This window comes from Aptenodytes forsteri, unplaced genomic scaffold, assembly GCF_000699145.1.
Source record: "Aptenodytes forsteri isolate BGI_AS27 unplaced genomic scaffold, ASM69914v1 Scaffold5, whole genome shotgun sequence".
Lineage (NCBI taxonomy): Eukaryota > Metazoa > Chordata > Aves > Sphenisciformes > Spheniscidae > Aptenodytes > Aptenodytes forsteri.
In genome coordinates this window covers 6,141,105-6,164,500 of record NW_008795672.1, presented here as the reverse complement: position 1 = coordinate 6,164,500, position 23,396 = coordinate 6,141,105, and the positions used below count along the sequence as shown (strand labels likewise).

Below are 23,396 nucleotides of genomic sequence, written 5' to 3'. Positions count from 1 at the left end.
CTCTGGACACGCTCCAGCACCTTGACGTCCTTCTTGTAGTGAGGGGCCCAAAACCGAACACAGTATTCGAGGTGCGGCCTCACCAGGGCCGAGTACAGGGGCACGATCACTTCCCTACTCCTGCTGGCCACACTATTCCTGATACAGGCCAGGATGCCATTGGCCTTCTTGGCCCCCTGGGCACACTGCTGGCTCATGTTCAGCCGGCTGTCAGCCCGCACCCCCAGGTCCCTTTCCGCCAGGCAGCTTTCCAGCCACTTTTCCCCAAGCCTGTAGCGCTTTCCAGCCCAAATAAATGGCTGGGGGTTGTCTTCCCTCTGTAAAGAAGGGAACAGCCGAGTGCTGGATGTATTACCCAAGGCGATGCTCCCCATTCTGCTCAGGAAGTGCCTTGCACCCCGTGGAAAGAAGCCATCACTGAAATCTGGCTTCTGGAGATTCGTGTGGCTTTCGCTGTCAGAGTATGTCATTAATGCTGATTGCTGCCCCCATTTCTCTGGTGAAAGCCTGGCATCCTCCTCTATAGCAGTGAGTGAGCCAACACCAGCCAGCCTCAAAGGAATGGGGAGGAAAGCAAACATATTGCAAGTGCTATATTACTAAGCATGGATGCCATTTCTAATTTCTACTGTTAACTGGAACAATGTAAGAACAATATTTTATGACGACGACATGGAGTAAGATGTTTCCCCAGGAAACAGCACAACTACATCAGAGCAAGGGGTGGTCTAACCTCCGGCTGCCCTATGCCAGCAGGCAATAACCACATCCTCCTCTCAACACAGAGCACACAGAAATAAGCCATGAGAGGACCAAAATCCCTAAATCATAGCGCTGCCAGAGGGAATCGCATGCCGCCTACTCCCAAACCGAGACAAGCCTAAAAGAACAACCTAGCTACTACCACCGGCGTTTCAGCTCCGTGGTGGCAATCACGCTCTTCCACGCATTTCAGTGGCATGTCTTAAAAGTCAGCTTTTACCACTGACATTTTGGGGAGTAAGGGAGGTGCAGAGCCAGACAGCGATAGCGTAGCTGGTGTTTAACACCTGAAATACCGACCCATCCTCCTGACACTCACCCTCCCCCCATGAAGCCAGGAGTATTTCCAAAACACTGAAAAGCACAATGGAAAAGATGAGTCCTGTGGGTTGCTTTTAGAAAAAATTTATCCACTAGCCTGGGTGTTATCATCTGCACCTTAGGAGCGTACCGCCACATGATGATTGGCTTGGTCAGTATTTCCTGGCAAGGCTAAAGTCTGGATTTAGATTACCAAATCAGTGAGGTTTATTTGCTCTATTTCTTGGAGAAAATTTTAAGGCCAAATTCAAAATCCACAGTGTGGGGTACAAAAATTTTGCCCACAACAGAGCTTCCAGAAAAGCAATTTTGCTGGCCAGGAAAAAGCAAGTATCAGTACTGGCAGTCATACGCTTGCTTCTTTTCCTTGCAGAGAGCCATTATGCAGTGTTTTCTAAAATTGTAGATGTTCTTTCTGGTTCACAATGGGAAACAACGCTAATACGCATCACAGGGTGTGAGATAAAAAGTGCGGCACTATTGTTGCCTTTGATTTGTCTTCCATTTATATCAGCTCTCAGCAAGAATTACACAAAGACAGAGCTGCAGATTTTTCTTCTCAACTTTTTCACATTTCATCCTTTGTTTGGTTCACAAATTCTCGGGTCTAACTAGGTTGTTACATCAGAGACAGGAACTTACATTTAGATAACATAATGCAAATAATACTAACAACCATAACCCTGCCCACTCCAAATAGCTCTAGAGTACTTCCCAACTGACCTCAGCTTTGTAAAACAGGGATCTGGCTTATTTGCTTTAAGCTGAACATTTCTTTCTCTTTCTCTAGTAACCTAACATTCAGGGGGGTTTTGGATGGGTTTTTTTGTTTGCTTGTTTGTTCCCTCCCCCTTTTCTTGATTTTAGCGACTCTCGCTCCCTGTGCTGCCCCTGACTTAGTCTCTAGCTATGGAGATGGCTCCAGTTTGTAGTCTGGGAAAAAGCCTGGGAAAAGACCCTGAGCACAGTGGGAGAGCGCGATAACCACAAGAGGAAGGCCACTTTGTTTCTTGTGAGTTACCTAAAAAATAGGTAGCAGACACCCCCAAGAACAGCTTACTGATTGCAGGAGACTTAAGAGAGACAAGCTTTTCTTCCTCAGGACCCTACACAAGGACTCACTAGTCGTGGGCATGCAAAAAGCCAGCAACGTGCATTAAAGGCACAGTAAATCACTCCAGAGAAGTCCTCAGTCAGGTTCATCAACACTGACATCTACTAATGCTGACACCCAGGTCCAGTGATTTACTAGATTTGCAGCTCAGCCTAGGTGGAGGGGGCAAGTACTGGGGGCTTTTTTGTCTCCCGAACAGCTTTATTCCTAATAACACTTCCCCTTATACGAGCTCGTTCTCACTGTTTGAAGAGGTCCATCCTGCTGTTAACTGGTCACTCCGGCAACTTTATAAGCAGGAGAACAAGGGGTCAGAAGTTTACTCTAGGTTTCACACATATCAGAGACTTTTTTGTATCAAAAGAAAGTAAATTCAAATAGCAAGTTAGACCAAGGCTGGCTTATGACTAGACCATTACTGTTACATTGGGTAAAAATTGGAACAACTCATTTGGAAAGCTTAGGTACATTTTTTCCTCAACCATCTTGCCTTCACTCCAAATTATTGAAGATTCGTCAAAGTCCTGTTTTATCTCGAGGCACCAAATAGAAACTGGAGGCGAAAAATACAAACCACATAACACAGAGTCTGAACAAAAGTCTTTAAGAAAAAAAGGAGGGGGGGGACGAGGAAACTTTCAGTTTTGTCTCAGTATGTTTCTTATCAGAGAATATGCTTTCAAAAAGACCAGGATTTTTCCCTTTAGCACTGGAGATCGTATCCCCTCTCTCCATCAAACACTCTTTTAACAAAGAAGTTGTTCTAGATGCCAGCAGACATAGGTCAGTTTTTTCAAAAATAGATGACTAACATTACGAGCTCTTTAAAATGGAGTTTAGATCCTGATTTTCAAAAGCTCCAAGCACCCAGCAGCTACAGCTGGCTTCAAAGGGTCTCAACTTCATAAGGTGTTTGGGATGTGCTCAGCATTTTTGAAAATCAGGGCATCTATTTGGCATCCTAAACACGGACTAAAAATTCAATGACAATTCTCACCGCACTAAGGATGACACCACCTCTCTAACCCGTGGCTTAGAAAGCTCAGTGATATTATAACTAAAAATACGGCTTTTGCCTTCTTTTTCCCACAACAGAACTTGTAGAACTGCTAATAAAACCGGTGTCTATCATGAAAACTGGCAGACTCTTGAGTCTAACAAGATAACTACAATTTTCCTTGAAGCTATTGAGCAAGTCTGTAACATCTCCCAAAATTCTCTTAATAATTGACGGCTAACATGGGTTCCTTACAATGAGGTGTCCTGAAGGTCAGCCAGAATACAGCAGCCAGTGCTGTGGGATACTCAGAAATGCCACATGCCATATAAAAGTACTGAAATCCAGGCTGGCACGCTGCAGTACTTAGCCCTTCCCGTAATGCCATCCCCCTGCTATGGGGTGCCAGAAAACATAAAGGCTTATACTTGGGATCTTAGCACCAAAGTCAAGACCTCTACCAATTAAGCCAGAAGAGAATAACTGTATTAGCAGTTGATAGCAGCAGACTTTTGTCCTGCTAAAGGACGATGACATGTACACATTAAAAGCATTTCCTCCAGCTAAACTCCTTCAGATTGCTGGATTTGGACCACGTTTTATGATTTATTCATAATGAAGAGCTTCTTAGCTTATGAACTTGCAGATGCCCAAAGCTTTCAATTATTCTGGGCTTGGGGGAAAAAAAGAAAAAAAAGAAATTGATATAGTGGTTCCACCCTTGGGTCAACCAGCAGCAACATCTCCCCTCTTCTCCCCTGGAGTACCCACAGCTGGAGGACAACACAGAGCTTTTGCCAGCATATAGCACTAGAGTCAGAATCAGAGGCTACAGATGTGCACTGTTTCTCATGGTCCAGGTCTGAAAGAATTTGTACGCCGGTGTAAGGATTGCCACTGCCCACAGTCTCCACAAACGCCTCGGTGTCTGTTACTTTCATGGGAATTACCGAAGTTTTCAAAAGAATGCAAAAATTGCTAATCCCCTGGTGCAAGTGACTTCAGCCTTGACAGACATTTTCCCAGAGTCACAGATAAAACTGAAGGATTCAGCCATAAAGGATTAGGAAGGGTGTCACCTAGAATTAAGTCACTGGCCTTGAACCATGCTGACGTTCGGCCCTGTCAATAGCAAATTTCACAATCTTAAAAACAAGGTTTATTGAGTTTCTTTAAATATATCTCTCTCTCTTGATTTCCTGAATAGGTTTAAAGGTCTAGACAATTCACATTATATTGTTTTATAGTTTCCATTTTTCACTACACTTCAGCGCACTAAAAACCATCAATCTGACAGTCTGAGGAGACTCAACTTCTTTTCACAGCTGTGCACAGGATGTTTCTTATGTATATAAGGAGAGCAAGGAAATAAAATAAACACCTTGCATGGCTCTTTTCACATAGAATCTATTTTAAATATTGCAGACCCTAAAAGGGGAGGGCCTGTTACACAGAAAATAGGTGGTCTTTGCCCAGAGAGTTTATAGTTCACAGCAAATCTAGATAAATATCTTGCCTACTTAGCTGCCCTGTTATTCTGAGGTAAGCACCTAAAAGAGGTCCCTACATGAGATGTGCTTTAAGTTAAAAGTCTGTGGCCTTTCAGTTATCAGGTATAGAGATTATTTGGGGTGGTGGGGGAGAAATAAGCCTTGTGCCTTAATGGGTTGTTTCAGTTCACATTGAGTATCTGTGATAATGCCGAGCCCCAATTGAAAATCTTACGAGGGTCTTAAGCACAGACTACCACTGATCCTCAGCCTGATAAATCCTGCTGAAATTTGGGAGTACTGTGCAAAGCTAACTTGGACTTAAGCATTGTGTGGTACAAGCTGACGAGGAATTTACACGATGGAGGCTAGGCTGCATTTACATGATAGCCACAGGTTTTAGGTTTGTTCAAGGAATACGGTCTTGCAAAAATGCAACAGCTGAATAAAACAAAATCTTACCTAAGCCTCAAATGTACCTCAAGCATGGGGAAGGAGGAGGAGAGGGAAAGTCTCCATGTCATGCCATGTCGTGCAGCACCTCGCAGAGGTTTTGGCTGCTTTGCCTCCCACCATCAAAGCTTGCGAAAGCGCCTGGCTCAGGCTGGAGACTAGCTGGGTAGTCGGCAGCAGCCCCGACACTGCGCCAAAGCCACTACAGCTACTGCATCCCGGAGGCAGCGGGTGGTCCTGCTGCACAGGGAACCGACTGGAAAGGCACATGTGGAGTTGATCGAAATATTTCTAACAAACCTTTTCCTGAATCAAATTTCTTTTTTTTTTTTTTTTAAAAGAACAGATAGTTTTATGGGAGACGTCATGTTTTCAGGGAGTCATACAAACGTAGCCTGAGAAGCCCAAGACTTCCAGAGAAATGTTGCTGGCTCTTGCCAAAACTATGAACTGAAGCTATCGGATTTCTGTTAAAAAAAATTTAAAAAAGTAAAAAACCTCCCAAATTTAAAAGGAAATGAGTATTTTTTGATTTTGTAAAAAATTTTCTTGGAGGGAGGAACAAGGGGGAAGTGCTTCTGACTAGCTAGCAGGAAGCACCTATGAGCGTGTCTATTGGTCATTCATGCAACAAGTATTTCTGGCAGAGCTAAGTGAGCTATTCTTTAACCAGCAGGAGCTGGAGGAAGCCTGCTGGTCACAGATGATACATGTATAAGACAGCAGTACAACCGTGTTGGAAATCCATGAAACGGATGCTCCAAGTAGGCTGATAAGCATGCAAAGCCATGAAATTTAGGCTGTGCACTCCCTGGATAGAGACAACCGTGTACAACACCTTGCACGGTATTACCAGTTCAAGTTTAGGAACTGTGTTGCATGGCTATATGGCAGTAATGATTAATGATGACAGTAACAATACTAATGGTTAAAAAGATCCTGCTTATCCTTCTGCATGTTCCCCGTCAGCAAAATTCTTCACTTAAGTTTCATTTCCTTAACACAGTAGTAATTCATAACCCAAGAGACGACTTGCACCAATTACGGTATGATAGAAAGTATAATGAAAATAGACCCAAATTAAAGCTCGCTAAGTTCAGTTTACCAACTCTTCTCTCTCATGGCGCAGTTGCTATAGCAAGCTTAAAAGTTCAGATTCATTGTATTTCTGCCTGTCCTCAGGTTTACTAACTCTGAATTAATGTAGCTCCTTCCGCAGCCCAAACACGAAAGAACTCTGCAAATAGCTGAAAGAAACGATAAGGACTCCAGGTGACATAGATCATGTACTGAACACAGAATTACTTTCCCCAGAGTGAGCCCATGTAGCAGTGTTTTGTGACATTCATCATTAAAGTTCAGTCCTTGGAGTTCTGCCATTGTGGTCATGCGCAGCCGGCTCTCCGCTGATAGAGCAGAGCTTATAACCAAAGCTTATAACCTCCCGAGGGCAGCGCAGAAGTGATTTGAATATCAGGCCTGGGGAAAGGTGGTTTTCTATCCTTAGCTAGTTTTATTTCAAACAGCCTTTTGAGGGCTGCTAGTGGGCCAATCAGTTTCAGTGCATGACTGTTTATAGCAACAAAACTGTGAAGTCTCCAGAAACTACCGGTGAAATGTGGAAAAAGAGTTGCCTTCTTGCCAAAACAAAATTCCTGGTGACATATAGTGTTGGATGAAAGACAAAGTATTTTGCAGAAACAGAGAACTTGCACAAACCTTGTCATGAAGGCTTTGGGGGCTGCTGGGTAGCAGCCTCTCCGGTGTCCTCAGCCACCCTGGCTGAGCACAGCCAAGGGTGGACCAGCCTCCTGTCACTTCATCCAGCTTCTCTACGGACATATCCTCCCAGCTCTGATCTATTCCCCACGTGAGGAGACACATAACCAGCAGCAGGGCTGCTCAGTGAGTGACTGGGGAGCCCCTGCTGCTCCAGGCAATGCCTCCTCAGCAACTCCCAGCAGCAACACAGCAAGAGGACAAGCAACGCAGTAATTGTGAAGTGTGCCCGGCAATTTGTACGTGCCGCAGTTGCTCTCGAAGGGTTAGAGCTCACTTCATTTCCAAAGCCTGCAGCAGGCCTGACTGCTTCAAGCTATCAGACAGGATGGGGATACAGTAAAGCACCGAGCAACTTCAAGTGGTGCAATTTCAGTCTGCATACTCGTCCTCTGGGTCCTGGGGTCTTTGCCTAAAGACTCTTCCACACCCAACTCAATTAAAAGAAGGTGCAAAATACCAGAGAAATGGCATTTCCCTAGCAATCGTGATAAACAAAGTATATAACCAGCTACTTTAAAAGCAGACTTTGAAATGCCACTGGCTTGCTTCGTTCTGAGCACATTCCCAAGTAGAATGTCAGGTCGCATAACTCATTTGTTATCTGTACACAGAGGAGCTCCACTAAGCGCCAGCCATCATAAAAATACTAACATTCCTTTTTGTGGAAAACAAATATAAAAGAAAAACGCAGCATCTCTCTTTAAAAAAGCCAGTTAGCACTTCAAAGATTACCACATGGTCTGTAAACAGCAATGTCAATACGCCCGGGAGCTGCGCTCCTCTTTGTTTAACAACAGCCTGCGTTACTCAAATGAAGGTAGCAATGTTACAGGCCTTCCCCGTGACACAAAACTACATCGTGCATTCATTTAGACACACTCTTTGGCATTTTATTTCCCTCGATGGCTTAAAAAATACCAAGAATTGGAATAGCGTAAGAACAGCATTTTGATCTAGCCTTATATAAAGCGCTGCTCTCCTCTGGGCACTGTGCACCCAGCAACATCGACTTTATATATACCATGAAGGGGAGCGTTGGGGAGAAAACTGCAGTAATTGAGGTCACGTCCTCTGCGTTTGTGAAGAAACCCCCTCCCACATTTTTCCGTCATCCATGGACACTTTCAGGTATTTACAGCTAGCCATTTTAATTATATCTAAATATTTATCTCCAGAATGGCTAAATTAGTAGGTATTTAATTCTAGTGATGCAAACACCTGATGGCTGCTCTCATTTGCCTGTAAACGTGAAACACAAGCCACTGAATTCAATTATGTGGCAAATGTCCACAGGTACCTCTGAGGTATCCGACATCCCACACAAAATCTGTGCTTCACATGCTTAAACAGCTTGCTCTCATGCTTTATAGGGAGGGAGGGAAGAAGGCAAAGAGTTGCTTTGGTTTTTTAAAAAATCTCATTTGCAGTTGTACAGCTAAAGCTCGGGGATTAATAATAAAAGTGTGCATGTGACAATGCAGAAACAATGCTGTTCAATGTCAAATACAAAGCAAGATGCAAATTTATTTTTCGGATAATTAACCAAGCTTTCATCTCAACTGCTCTGATCTGTAAATAAAGCTCACAAGCTAGTTTCAAACAAGTCTGGGAATTAAGCAAACAAACAAACAAAAAAACCCTAAACCAAAATACCCCAACCCAACAGGCTCCTAGCACTGGTTAGCCAATTATGTTTGCCATTTTTTATTCAGGGGGACATAAACAGATTAAAACAGGTTAAAAGCAACAGTACTCTGGTGCTGGCCTAAGGGCGACAGCCCTCCTCTGAGTACCACCAGCCATCAGACGCTGCCAAACACTGCCAAGAACCAAGGGGCACCCCTGAATAGTCTGAGAGATAACAATGGGAAAGGAAAGATGGACAGAAGGATGGATGGGAGGACAGACAGACAGAAGAAAGGGAGAGAAGAAAGAACAAACGACTGGTCCCCAACACTAAACAACATTACATTCTCCTGCAGCTATGCCTAGCCTCTAAGGATTTGCTTTCCAAGCTCTTTACTGAAATTGCTCAGGTCCTTAACTGATCTCCAGGGGGGTGAATCGGGGGTGTGGGGGGGAGGGAGAGGGGCTGAAAAGCCTTAAGCTAATTAAGCATGGCTGAGACATGCTTGATGAGATGAGAAAAACACGAAGCTTTTGAAAGGGTGAAAAATCTCTGACCATCTGGTAGTGGTTTTGCAGAGAGAAGAAAAAGGAAGGACAAAGGGGCAGCTCTCAGTGAGGAGGCAGTAATTGAGGTCACGTCCTCTGCGTTTGTGAAGAAACCCCCTCCCACATTTTTCCGTCATCCACGGACACTTTCAGGTATTTACAGCTAGCCATTTTAATTATATCTAAATATTTATCTCCAGAATGGCTAAATTAGTAGGTATTTAATTCTAGTGATGCAAACACCTGATGGCTGCTCTCATTTGCCTGTAAACGTGAAACACAAGCCACTGAATTCAATTATGTGGCAAATGTCCACAGGTACCTCTGAGGTATCCGACATCCCACACAAAATCTGTGCTTCACATGCTTAAACAGCTTGCTCTCATGCTTTATAGGGAGGGAGGGAAGAAGGCAAAGAGTTGCTTTGGTTTTTTAAAAAATCTCATTTGCAGTTGTACAGCTAAAGCTCGGGGATTAATAATAAAAGTGTGCATGTGACAATGCAGAAACAATGCTGTTCAATGTCAAATACAAAGCAAGATGCAAATTTATTTTTCGGATAATTAACCAAGCTTTCATCTCAACTGCTCTGATCTGTAAATAAAGCTCACAAGCTAGTTTCAAACAAGTCTGGGAATTAAGCAAACAAACAAACAAAAAAACCCTAAACCAAAATACCCGAACCCAACAGGCTCCTAGCACTGGTTAGCCAATTATGTTTGCCATTTTTTATTCAGGGGGACATAAACAGATTAAAACAGGTTAAAAGCAACAGTACTCTGGTGCTGGCCTAAGGGCGACAGCCCTCCTCTGAGTACCACCAGCCATCAGACGCTGCCAAACACTGCCAAGAACCAAGGGGCACCCCTGAATAGTCTGAGAGATAACAATGGGAAAGGAAAGATGGACAGAAGGATGGACAGACAGACAGACAGAAGAAAGGGAGAGAAGAAAGAACAAACGACTGGTCCCCAACACTAAACAACATTACATTCTCCTGCAGCTATGCCTAGCCTCTAAGGATTTGCTTTCCAAGCTCTTTACTGAAATTGCTCAGGTCCTTAACTGATCTCCAGGGGGGTGAATCGGGGGTGTGGGGGGGGAGGGAGAGGGGCTGAAAAGCCTTAAGCTAATTAAGCATGGCTGAGACATGCTTGATGAGATGAGAAAAACACGAAGCTTTTGAAAGTATGAAACATCTCTGACCATCTGGTAGTGGTTTTGCAGAGAGAAGAAAAAGGAAGGACAAAGGGGCAGCTCTCCGCAGTGAGGAGGTACAGGACTCCTTTAATTACTGGGTCACTGAGACCATTGCCGCTCCAAATGCCTGTGAAAGCCCACAAAACAAGCTTAGGAGGCGCAGCAAAAACAACAGCTCTCAGCAAGAAAAGCATCTGCAAGAAAGCGAATCGGAGCAGCTTTCCCCAAGATACATCCGCTAATTAGAAATGATAGGTAATAGATGGGGGCGGTGAGGCCCCCGGATCAGAACAAGACTTTTTCCGGCGACCTCTCTACCTCTCTCCTCCAATTGCTGTTCTCCAAGGCCCTGCAGATGGTGCTCTCTTTAAATTAATACCACCCTGCCAGCCAGAAGGAAGCTTCTGTTGTACTTGGCAATACAGGTGAACAGCCTGCATTTAGGTTTCAAAATGAATGCCCCAGGTGTTTCATCAATATGGCAAGCAGCTGATGTGCTCCAGCCTCTTCAGGCCTGGTTAAGGCTCATCTGTGTTTTCCCATCTCTAAGACCGGCTAGAGAAAATCACAGCATTCAGAGAGCAAACTTCGCACACCGGAGCAAAATCTGAGCTATCTTTGCGCTAAATGGCTTTGTCAGCCATGAGCTGCGAACGTGCCAGTGCGATCCAAACGAGGAGCCCTCCCCTGCCTTCTCCTCTCAAATCAGCTGGATATGGCTACAGCTGACTACAGGTGCAGGCTAGCAAAGAGCAAGCTGGTTTTGACACCAGAAGCTGTGACCAAACCCCTGCCAAAAAGCATAGCAGCGCTATGATAACTCTTGCTTCGGGATGTGAATACGTGCAGCTGATTTCCTTCCCTCCCACAGGCAGATTCTTCTCCAATTATTTTGGCTGTACGCTGTGATCCAGTCAGATTCGCAAGCTGCGCAAGAGCAGGCTATATCCATCCTTGGATGGGAGACCTCATTAAAAGAAGGAAGCGGTACCGGCGATCTAACGCGTTGCACTGTGCTGCTGTCTCCAGGATCAGATATAAAACCCAGGCCCTGACTACCTGTGGTCGTTAAATATCCCGTAGCAGTTGTGATAAGAACAAATGGCATTAACCCTCTTCTTTGGCCAAATCTCAATGTGAATTTCTCCCCACTACACTCCCCTTGAAGGTTCATTTGGAAAGAGTTCCTGTGTCTTAAACTATCACACTTTTAATTCAGTACTGTTAAACATTGGCTGCATTTAATGCCAGAGAGAGCACATTTTCACAAGCAGATTCTGTGATCTCTGTATATATCTCAGTTTCTAAGATAACTTGGGTTCCTTTAGATAGATACCGGATATATATGTATTTCTTATCATCTGCTTTTCATGCTCACGCACTTCAAGAGCCAGCTGGATCTGCAAGCAGAACTGCATCCAGAAAATCTATTCCCCTCCACATCCTACACAATGCTAGAAGCAGGCAATATTAGAAATATTGTTTAAGGCCTTTTTCCTTTTTCTTTCTTTTCTTTTTTAAGCAAACTTGCCCATGTTGCAGGGCCAGGAGATTCAAAACCAAGCTAAAAAAGCATCCAAACTTTTGGACACTTACCTGAAAAGCAGCTGTGTTCCAGCTGGCCCTTGATGCTGTGGGGGGCTGCAGTACCACCGCGTGGTTACTGAGTCACCTGGTGCGGACCATGCAGTTCAAGACCCAGGTTTGTATGTGCAAGCAGATTTATCATGAGACAGGCGTTAAAAAAATCAACAATTGTATAAAGTGACCACAATAGCTGTACTTACTACACACTGGACAGTTAATACCTTGGAAGACAGAGAGATAAGGCAAACAAAACCACAGAGGATGCCAGTTTTGCCACTCCAGGACCAGTGTGGGAGTTGTTAGCTACACTCCTGTAAGAGGAACTGTAAAATAAGTGCTGTCCCAAGGAGAAGGCCCCAGAAAATGAGAGCACAACTCTGGTCTCTTTTGGAAGTCCAGATTTGTAGACCAGTGCAACCACCAGAGAGGAGCTCCTGATATCCAAAGGAAGGACTGGGTGTGCTGGTAGGGACCAGGCCAAGACTTGGTGAACACACAAGATGAGATAGTAAGAGCCAGGGCCAGCAACTGAACTGAGACGTGATTGTAGCAGCCATGAGCACCCAAACCTAAGGTAGAGGGGCTGTGTCAGTGCTTATCATTGGCCTCATACCCTGCTGATCAGAGCACACTGGAAATAAATTCGAGTTCAAGTCCCCCTCCGTGCTGGAAGGGGTCAAATCCTTACCCTCACGTCCTAGACATCCCATGCAAGGCAGCCGTGAGGGAAAGCTCCTTCCCATCTCTTCCATGCATGTTGGGCTACCACCAACAAAAATGTGTGACCGGTGGAGCCCTTTCAACACTCAGGAATAAGCAAAACAAAAGGCAGTGTAGCTGCTATACAGTCGAAACAGCAAGTCCTGCTCGGTTTTCCACCCTCTCCGGACCATCCGGATCCTGGGCTGACAGAGGCGCCACGCTTGGGTACCGGCACCCCAGAGAGGGGGGAGATGCTAAGACATAGCCCTGCTGACTACGTCCCTGTTCAGTCTGCAAGCTTTTCTGCTAATCTTCCCTGTTGCCTGGACAGCTGGAAGAATCAGCCAATTTAATTTCCTTGAATCGAGCTGCTGGAGTTAGGTACTGATTTTTCAGCACAGTGACATCTTATTTTGAAGCACCTGAGGTATCTCCATTTGTGCTCATTTGATGCTTTTGTGCTACGCTTCAGGCTGACAGATCATACAAACACATCCAGCGAATGCGTTTTAACTGATGAAACACCTTGTAACCATGATAGCATTTGGCCACAAATTGGGAATCTCAATTTTTTCCAGCCACTGAGACAGTGACTTTGCCGCCCTGACCCCCTAACTATATACCATTGTTAGCTATAACCAGGGGGCAATGGAGAATATTGACTTTTTCTTTTCAGAATCAAGAACACAGTTTAACTGATTTTCTATCCAGGTAAGAATGGTATAGCCTGTAAGTGACTGCTTATTTCCTCCACAGAGAAAATGCTGAATGTGTAAACATGCCGTCTTTCAAGGGCTGTCAAGTAACGTAGGTATGGAGTGTTTTTTGACCGGATGCTGTAAATGGAATAAAGGCATTTTTGGCCTCTGCAGTAGCTACGATTACTGGCAGAGCTATGCCCTTCACACTAGTGATCGGGGAACAACCAAAGCTGCACATCCACAAAGGGAAATAATACGACAAAAGGCTTACGTGTCCCAACATTTCAGGGTAAAGATCCTGCACCAGTGAAACAATGATGAAGGGTGTTTTGTGGTTGAAATTTGCCGGCTGTGGAAAGCTATGGATTTTAAAACTCAGGACAGAAGTCACAAGTAAATTCTGAATGTGGGAGAAAAATCCTTAATAACTGTTTGAGCAAAGAACACTGTTAATCAGGTATGAACAATTACACTACGGGCATCCCAGCAGGTATAAGGGTAAGGAAGAGACAATGCCACTCCATACTCTTCATATTTCTCTTGGATCTCTCAGACAAAACCAAGTGTTTGTACCCATAGACTGTCTATAGCTGCAACACAAAGTGAATCGTCCAGAGCACCTGCTTTGCTGGACTGGTTTAATTGCAGCTATGAACACATTCACAGCACACGGGAGTGCTCCAGGAAAGGACCTCCAGAGCTCATGCAAGATTCCAAAAGGGAGATATTGAACTTTTTGTTAAATCACAGGAAGTCCCAAAGAGCTGCGCTCCTGCACCAATATGTTGAGATACCACTACTGCATGATTAAGATACAGGTGCAGCCACAGAGATGTAGGAGGCGAGATTAAATGCTAGCTTCCTCCCTGGCAGATAATTCACAGTGACTAGAGACAGGGTCAGCTTGGGCTGTTGGGCTAACGCTATGGGCCAGGTATACTGGTGGTGACCTCGCACGCTCATCTGGAGGTGAAACGTGATGAAAGCTAACCAAGCGGAGGAAAACTGTTCCAGATGGCAAGATCTGCTCGAGAGAACACTCGCCTGTCAACTGCATTAGGAAAAGGCGAGGGGACAGAAAATCTGCTGCCAAAAAATTATGGGTAACAGGCAGAAAAAAGGAAGAGAAGATCCAGAGGTATGAGGAAAGGGCAATGCTTCAAAGATCTGAATGAGATCAGGTGGGATTTTTCCTGCTCAGGTTCTACAGTAGTGAGAAGCAGATTTAATCTCAGTCAGGGTCATGCCCTATCAAGGCAACCTCCACTTTAGAAGTTGTTACGTCTTCCCCCTCCCCTGTGTAACAAACAGTCCCTCCTTGTACAGCACTGGCCTTCCTCTCCAAGCGCCAGGAGCAAGGGCACCTATGAAGCCATGGTGTACCTCCCCAGCAGAGCCAACACTGTGGGGATGCGCAGAAGAGAAAACAGAACAGAGCTGAATCAAAAAATGTGCCTCCTGACCCACCTGATAGTATGCAGAGTGAGTAAATGCCAGCCTTCTCATATGAGAACAAGGTTAAATACTCACCCACACCACTGGGCACAACTACAGCAATAAAGCTACTGACAGAGAAGCGACAATGTCTTTCCCCCACCCTCCCGAAAGAACCGAAGGAACCTTTTGATCCTAGGACATACACTGCTTTCTTTGATTTCGTTCCTGTTCTGTACTTGAAATAAAAGACAGTTCTCCCAAATCATCCCCCCCCAATCCCACTGCTTATCATAGAATCATTAAGGTTGGAAGAGACCTCTAGGATCATCGAGTCCAACCGTCAACCCAACACCACCATGCCCACTAAACCATGTCCCTAAGCGCCTCATCTGCACGTCTTTTAAATACCTCCAGGGATGGTGACTCAACCACTTCCCTGGGCAGCCTCTTCCAATGTTTCACCACTCTTTCAGTAAAGACATTTTTCCTCATGTCCAATCTAAACCTCCCCTGGCGCAACTTGAGGACATCTCCTCTCGTCCTATCGCTTGTTACTTGGGAGAAGAGACCGACACCCACCTCGCTACAACCTCCTTTCAGGGAGTTGTAGAGAGCGATGAGGTCTCCCCTCAGCCTCCTTTTCTCCAGGCTAAACAACCCCAGTTCCCTCAGCCGCTCCTCTTAAGACTCATAAGCTTAAACGCTCCTCATAAGACTTATTATGTTTTTTTTCCACACTTAGTTATGACTGCACTCCACTCTATTTCATGAAAATCACTGGCTAAGTGCAGTTTTCTTTCTCTGCTGCCCTAAGCATCTGGCCATTTGCATTTATGAAATAGCTATAAAATAGCGTAACAACCTGGGTAGCGTGGCATGTTCTGCTTGCTGTACACCACCATTCATAACGTAAAGCAAGGGGGAGCACAGAATTCCAAATTCCCAAAGCCAAATCAGTTGGATCTGTGCATATCCCGTCATAAACAAACTTTATGAAAGGAGGTAAGATTCCAAAATTAATCAGTGCATAACAAAATGAAGCCTCTTTTTGTAGCACACAGGGTGCAAGAACATAAAATTTGTCCTCGAGGGATAAAATTCTTTCCTTGTGTAGCTCCCCACACTCCATCGGTCTTGCTGGACCTAATTCTAATTTAAGACTGAAGTTCCTACTGTCGCAAACAGGAGTTAAGCCCACTGTTCAAACAGACGCCTCTGTAGCTGTATAGTATATTTTAAAATGGTGCCATTTCTCTGGAGGTGCTAAAGCTAATTTCCAGAGATACTGTTAAGTATGATGCCATCTGTAACAGTGCAGTCCTTGGCCAGTGAGCCCTACTTTTTCAATATGTTACAGGAAAAAGTTTCTAAGGTGTCAGTGTCTCTCCCATATTCCTTTCACTTGTTCCTTGGGTGCCATTTGAGATTATTTCAAAGAGGTACGCGTTTCGTTTGCATAAGGCACTGCTGCTTCTTTGGAGATTTGAGCTAAAACCAAAGCCTAGTAGACTTGGACACCACCACATGAAATATGGATTCCATTATCTTTCCCGTTTTAATTTGCTAAAAGGGCATTATCAGTATCTTAAAGCTCTTCAAGCCTTGTAGCTCACAAGTACAAAACATGTAACACATCATGTAATACTATTATAAACATATGAGGATTTAGAATGACTTCATAGCATCTGCTTTTTGGTGGGATTTCATGACTTCGTATTTTTTGGCATTCCTACCATGGAAAATAAAAATGAAAATGTAATTTGCTAAAAGGGCATTATCAGTATCTTAAAGCTCTTCAAGCCTTGTAGCTCACAAGTACAAAACATGTAACACATCATGTAATACTATTATAAACATATGAGGATTTAGAATGACTTCATAGCATCTGCTTTTTGGTGGGATTTCATGACTTCGTATTTTTTGGCATTCCTACCATGGAAAATAAAAGTGAAAATGGCACTTCAAAATATTCCATTAAAAATATCCAGTTTCTCCTCCAGCTTCACAGAGGATTTAATTTTTTAAATTTCTTTTTATTTTCTGGATATGGAAAAGAGTTCTAAAAATTATTTTATTTGATTTAATGCTGAGTCTGTTTCAGTTCAGTACTGTAACATGAGTTAATTAAACTAAACAAAGGCCGCATTGTCAACACTTTCAGCAAGAACAAAGAGATGATATTTTTAAATGAAATAAAAATTGCCAATTCATAATAGTATTTCTATTCTGCTTACTGAAAATGAAATGAAGAAAGCAATCAAATACACACAATAAACCTTAAATGCTATCATTGTTAAAGTATTCCCTTTTCTTGTTTCTTTTTTTCTTTCCTTTTGGCTTTTTGTCTTGTACCCTACCATCAAGCCTGATAACATAAAGTGACTGTGACAGCAGGTAAAATGTTTAAGCTGAAAAATTCCTCACATTTTCTACTTTGTATTAGAAAAGCACACAGAAAAAAATATATCGTTTGTCATTGAAAGAGATGAAAAATAATTAAAACTTAAAATTGATCTTGCACCACCTATTCTTTACATACATTCAGGCTAGAATCTGATATATGGAGAGTAATGAAAAGAAACCGATTCCTTCTGTGGCAGGAAAAAAATATGACTTTTTTTCCCCCCAGGAGATTGAAATCAATATCTGGAGCAGACTACTGACAGTGTAATAACCACCCCGTCTTGCCAATGCACAGTACTGCTCAGCATGGCCCAAGTAGCACCCTTAGGGAAGGCCTGCAGGGGGTCTGCATCCCATTTGCCGCCTCTCTCAGAGCCAAGGAGGAACATCATTTTGGGCAGCGTACGCTGCCTGATGTGGTATGACTTCTGCACCAGCCCATGCTTAGATGAACGAACCTCATCACCCCCATGGTCCTGCTGGTACATACCACTGGTCATGACAGCCCGCAAGGGGACATGGATCAGCAAAGCTGGTCCACAGAAGCGACGCTCCCTCCTAAAAATCTTGCTGATCCTTTGCCATCAGTGAAGCAATTGCTGATGGCAACTACCCTTTGCTGATAGAAGAGCCTGGAGACCTCCCAGTTCAGAACTGACAAAGCCATCACAAACATAACCACGGACACTGGGACCAAAAAACCTACTCCTCTTCCACAAGCTGCAACATCCAAGTGGAGCACAGAACATGCTTGCACAGAGTCACTCACAGGCAGGTCAGCCTCACCTGTCTTCAGCTTTTAACAGAGCTACCCCAATTCCATACCTATGCAGGACATTTTAAGTACGTTCATGAAATTCAACATACCGTTTGCAAACTTGGAAAAAAATGCCGCCTCCCCTTCCAAAAGTAATCTTTTGCTGGGCTAAAAGGTTTCTTCTCCCTGCCTACAGTTATGGCCTTTGCTACTTCCACAAGGCATAGAAATTACCTGGATATACTTCTCTGCCATCAGATGCTATGATGCCTTCAGAAGAGCAAAGTGCTTTGCACTGGGAGATATAGACCAAACAGCCCTTGGACCACCACAGATTGACCACAGCAGGCTGGCAAGCAGAAATCTGGTCGCAAAAGCTCCTCATCTGGCTCATATTGCAACTGCAAAGTTCACTTGAGTTTCATGAAGTTCTCGAGCAAATAAAGGCATGTAAAGTGAGGCTTCTTAAAACCTAAAGGTATCCCCTGGACAAAGGCACATTTTGGCTTCCAGGGATAATCTTGTTACTGCATACCTCCAAGTACTTCCAGCTACTTGCTTTGCAACAGTCCACCTCTCTGCGCAGCTTAGAGCTTTAGACATGCGAGTTTAAATACCCATTTGCAATTTTCTGGTTCCACAGCACTTCCAGCAATTCTGCAAAAGGCCTAAAGGTGCACCTTTTTTTTCTTTGCCAAATATCAGTGCCAGTCAGAAGCAGCTTTTAGAGATATATTTCATATTTAGGGCCAGACTATTCTGTAACAGCCCCCAAAATGTCATCTGATCCATTCAGAATGGGTTGTTATCAAAGACCAAACACACTGTATCTGATTCAGGATATTTATTCCTTTCTTCTTTGGGCAACTGAGTAAAAGAAGTTGGAGCCTTTAAACTAGATCTTCAGAAGCCACAACACTCCAAAATATCTTTGTATTCTTTTCTTTCCAAACAAAAAGAAAATATCTTTTTAAAGATATATAAGGAATATTTTTAAAATATCTTTTTTTCTGAAATGTCTCATGCATCTCCACTTTTAACTGAAGTTTGTTTAAGAAATAAAAGATAGTTACAGTTGCCATAACTCAAGAATAAAGATGTCAGATTTGTCCGAAAAGATCTTTCTCAAGCAGTATTTTGTTTCTTTATAGCCACAATGTTGTATCAAAGTCAGTCATTATTTTGACATTATTTATGACTGTACCAATGCATGTAAAATCCTATAAATGCCTGAGACTGAAACTATAACAAATGGAGAGCTCTTTTCCTCCAGGTCTTGGAATATTTAATTCTCTCCAAGATTATGCCATAAAATTATCTCTCTTGCTAAAGTACAGATGGCTAAATGACCTGAAAATCCAGCTGTTTAAGTGAAGAATGGACGAAATGATGGCTACAGAGTTACATAGCTATTCATGTAACAAAGACTGTTGAGAGAAACTGGGCTTAGCTAGAACAGAAACTAGGCAGAATTCAAATTTACAGTAAACAGGCACTGACCAGAAGACCGGCAAAAGAAATCATGTATACTGCAAATGATTTAAACTGTGAAACCTCCCCCAGGCCATTCCCAAGCCTGCCTTAACTTTGCATGGTTCATACAGAAAAAAAGATGGTTAACACAGTTCCCTAAACAAGGCTAAGATGCAACTGCACATTGTAAGGGCTGTGTCCTGCTCTTAAGCTAAATCCCTGGACACTTTACTATCCTTTTTATAGGCATTAATTATGGCATTTTGCTCCTTGATTGTGCTTCAGCAACAACCTGCTTCTGCATTTCTGGACTTGTCAAACGGAAAATAAATGTGTCCTTTGCCCAGGGAGGATGCTACCCAACCACTCTAAATTTGTTTCTTGGGTGGCGAAACATCCCAGGTCAAGCTCGAATCATGTTCTAAACAGCACAATAAAACAAAATATTTTAGCCCAAATACAGAAGAGAGGCAACAGAGAAATAACGGCTACTTCTGTTCATATTCCAGTGCTCTGACAGAAATCCTATCCTCCAAAGAGCTAAGCAACTTCCAAAGGTGATCAGTATGGGTAATCATCGTATCTAATGTCTTGATGAAGGGAGATAGAAAGAGGTGGGAAATAAGAAAATAGAGGGGAGAGCAGGCTCCGAGGAGGAAATTGCTACATATGCACACAAATAAACGTGAGTTTTATTTCCGTGTGCTGCAAATTGTGTTGTGGAAAAACTGTGCTGATTAAAACTACAACTAAATGCTGAATGCATGGTCATTACAACATGACAGGACTATTTCCAAGCATACATATAAAGGGACTGCCGAATGGGCTATTAAAAGCATGTACACTTACCTAGTCAGCAAATAGGTCAATGATCACCACTTACTCTGCTTTTTAATAAAGGGATTTGAGAATATTCCCTAATCTTATAAGAAACACAGATTTTCATTATTCTTTTGTGAACTAGAATGAGTGCATTATGGTAGCTGGAAAAAAAATTAAAAAGGCACCTTAGTTTGTCTTTTTTCTTCAGTTGCTCCCTAGCAATATATAACTTTAAGTTACGGTAGGAAAAAAGGGAATAAATTGGCACATGCTATATTTTATTACTGATTTTGGAAAAAGCAACAGCAGGTTTTCATGAAACACACACAGTGCTTTACATTGTTAAATTCTTCAGGGTAATCTGGCCTGTTTCTTACTGCTGGCAATGGGAAACAGTAATGAGATTGCCAAGACTTTGATTCTTCGTTCCTCTGGGCTCCTGGCGCCCCAGAACCTCGAAAGTGCCAGGATCCGTGACTCCTTGGTAATAGGCACTACGGCGTGACCCTGGAGCTGTGAAGTCAAATGAGCTATACAGAAAGGACCCTGCAAGCCCTAAAATCCCCCAAAACTCATAGATGAGCTGGTAGTAAAACTTGCACAATTAGATCAGAAGCTTACCTACAGTTTGTCAAACGTTTGCAAAAACTGAGACACATCTCAAACCCAGAAAGAAACAGTCATTTTTCCACAGAAAACCAGATCACTGAAAAAATTCCTAGCACGCTTCAAAACCACAATCAGTAACTAAGCAGAAATCTAGCTTTAGGTTGGAAAAGGGACTTTGATCTTTGTTGGTCATTTAGTGACTTCCACAGTGTCCCCACCTGTGCTGGGGACAGCACAGGTCACAGATGACTCCCATTAATCTAATGGCTCCCGGTGAGAGAGAGAGAGGCAGCTATGTGCTGCCCTTTGCTCCAGGATGAGCTTGGTAACACCAAAAAAGTATCAGATGTAGAACAGAAAGACCAGGTAGTTTGCAGTTTAACCACTTAAGATCCGTGTATTTCTATTTAATGGGAGTAGCAATCCCATGTTAGCTTTTTATCACGTGTTCTTAGAGAAAAATATGCCATTTCATCGTATGTCAAATGTACTGCGGATGCTGCTGGAAAACTATTTAACTGAATTAGTTTATGAGGTAGCACTTGGGTTACATAAAATAACATTACATATTAAATCTCTGTTTTATGCCAGGTAATCTCTTTCCATTAAGAGGAGTCTGTCTTTGGGGAATGTATCTTATTTTATCAGCCTGAACTTCAGCTGATTTTTTTTTTTTACCTCTTTTTGTCCAGATCCACCTTGCTTTGTGGCACGCTTCCAAAAATCACACGGCAGAGTATGTGCACACCAGAATGGGAAGCATCTAGCAAGATGAGCGCCAAGTGTGCTTTACATGTTCTTATACAGAAGAATGAAACAAAGCAAGGGAAAGCCTTAATTTCCTCCCCTTCTCAAAACCCTGAAAAAGCACCCATTTATTTTCCCTGACCCAAAGACAGTATGTTCGGAAGAAGCTAAACAGAATATCTATGCAGTTACCCAAGTTCTGTTATCCTGCATGTAGACTCAACACATCATCTCCTCTTATCAAGGAACTGGCCGAAAACTCACTTAAATCAATGAGAGTCCTTCTATGAACTTCAACCAGCTTTGGATTAGACGAACCTTGTACAGGAGCAATACCTGAGCCCCCAGGTAGGAACACGTTCCAAAATGTTTGGAAAGAACCTTTCACTTACTTAGCACTTGAACCTTTTAAATCAGGGGCAGGAAAAGGGAAAGTGCCAAGAACAACCCTTTTCTGACATTATCTTCGTTTCCTTAATGTTGCATATTTTAATAGTAGGTAGAACAGATGGTAAAATATAATCTCTCCACTGAGAACTAAATGACAGTGACTAGCTGTAGGGGACACTAAAGTATTAAAGAGAAGGAAATGTACAAATAATGAAAGTACATTTTGTCCAACTCGCTTTTGATGAGGCATAAAATAAAATGTAAATAATTTCTATTAGGAGGAAATTAACGTAACGACTTTGATATTTGCAATCAGAGTGAGCTTGTATTATATAACCTGGATTTGCAACTGAGGTAGCGCAATACCATTTACCTGGATTTGAATTAAGGATTATATCAATTCTATTTTCACCATCAGTTATAAAGCACAAACCCGATACCATTAACATGACTGATAATAAAGAGATGTGATTAGTCTCAACTTGAACAGGCAATTAAAAAAAAAAAAAAAAGGAGAGGAAATGTTGTTTAGCTGTATATGAACAAAGAGGTTCTATTAACCTGGGTTTGCAGTGAAGAAAACTGTCAATATTGCTAACACAGGTTTGCAATTAAGTTGGTATCAATCTGGCTGGGAAAATGAGTTCATAATTAGGACAACACAGTTAGGATTGACCTGAATTTTCAATAAAAATCATGTCTGCATTTTAATTTGGAACAGCAAAATTCATCCCTGCGCTCTACAAATGACCATATAATTATTAACTTGCAGTTACTTTACAATTAGAGAATTATTTACACAATATGTTATTTTTTATATAACCATGTGCCTGTTACAAACAGTGAGCTGAATGTAGGATTCCCAGAAGTGTCCAACACTTAAAATGAAACTTCTACATTTCTTTGCAAAAGCATTCCTAAGGATTTAAATACTTTACTCCCAGAAAAAACTACTGCTTCAGCAAGACTCCGTGTTCCTGCTCCAAATATTGGTTTCTTTATTAGAATTACTAGTTTTAGTTAACTACTAATTAAATCTCTATTAACGACCTCATTTCATCGTATGTCAAATGTACTGCGGATGCTGCTGGAAAACTATTTAACTGAATTAGTTTATGAGGTAGCACTTGGGTTACATAAAATAACGTTACATATTAAATCTCTGTTTTATGCCAGGTAATCTCTTTCCATTAAGAGGAGTCTGTCTTTGGGGAATGTATCTTATTTTATCAGCCTGAACTTCAGCTGATTTTTTTTTTTTACCTCTTTTTGTCCAGATCCACCTTGCTTTGTGGCACGCTTCCAAAAATCACACGGCAGAGTATGTGCCCACCAGAATGGGAAGCATCTAGCAAGATGAGCGCCAAGTGTGCTTTTCATGTTCTTATACCCCGAAGAATGAAAAAAAGCAAGGGAAAGCCTTGCCGATGGGAAGCAGTGAATGAATTCCTTGTTTTGCTCTGCTGCATGCGCG

The 23,396-nt window shown here is 42.7% G+C and overlaps 1 protein-coding gene across 4 annotated transcripts in view; it reads right to left on the bottom strand.

Annotated features, from left to right (window-relative positions):
• MACROD2 (MACRO domain containing 2) overlaps positions 1–23,396 on the bottom strand; it is a 922,980-nt gene that overhangs the window by 17,391 nt on the left and 882,193 nt on the right. The window lies entirely within an intron of this gene.